Below are 445 nucleotides of genomic sequence, written 5' to 3'. Positions count from 1 at the left end.
TTAAGCCCGTAGCTCTCTAGACATGTACCCTGACAAGAAAAAAGAATTTTTAAAAAGTATTTCTATTTTTGATTTGAACTATGAATTGAAGTAATTGATTTACCGATGCATGGTGAAGTCCTTTGTTCCGAAGTGCTATAAATCAGAGGAGCCTCTAAACCAGCCCCGGTGATTTTTACCTATATCCTGTTTTCAGTTGTTTGGCTCACCAGAGGCAGGATGTGAAGCAAACCTGGCAGCAAACCTCTCCCTGCTTGGGTGGAACTTTCTCTGCCTAATCTCGCTCTCTGCAAGCTGCAGATTGCTAAGTGAGGTGGAGCTATTTCATGGCTTAGTTTCAGTGTTAGCATTTGTTTGAAAATGCTTAAAAAGCAGTTTTATGATCTTATGTTAAAGAGCAGAGCTTTGGGAAGTACTTCTTGTTGCAATGCAGCGCAGCTGTAGC

Source organism: Charadrius vociferus, unplaced genomic scaffold (assembly GCF_000708025.1).
Source record: "Charadrius vociferus isolate BGI_N301 unplaced genomic scaffold, ASM70802v2 scaffold553, whole genome shotgun sequence".
NCBI lineage: Eukaryota > Metazoa > Chordata > Aves > Charadriiformes > Charadriidae > Charadrius > Charadrius vociferus.
Note: the sequence above shows the minus strand (reverse complement) of the source record.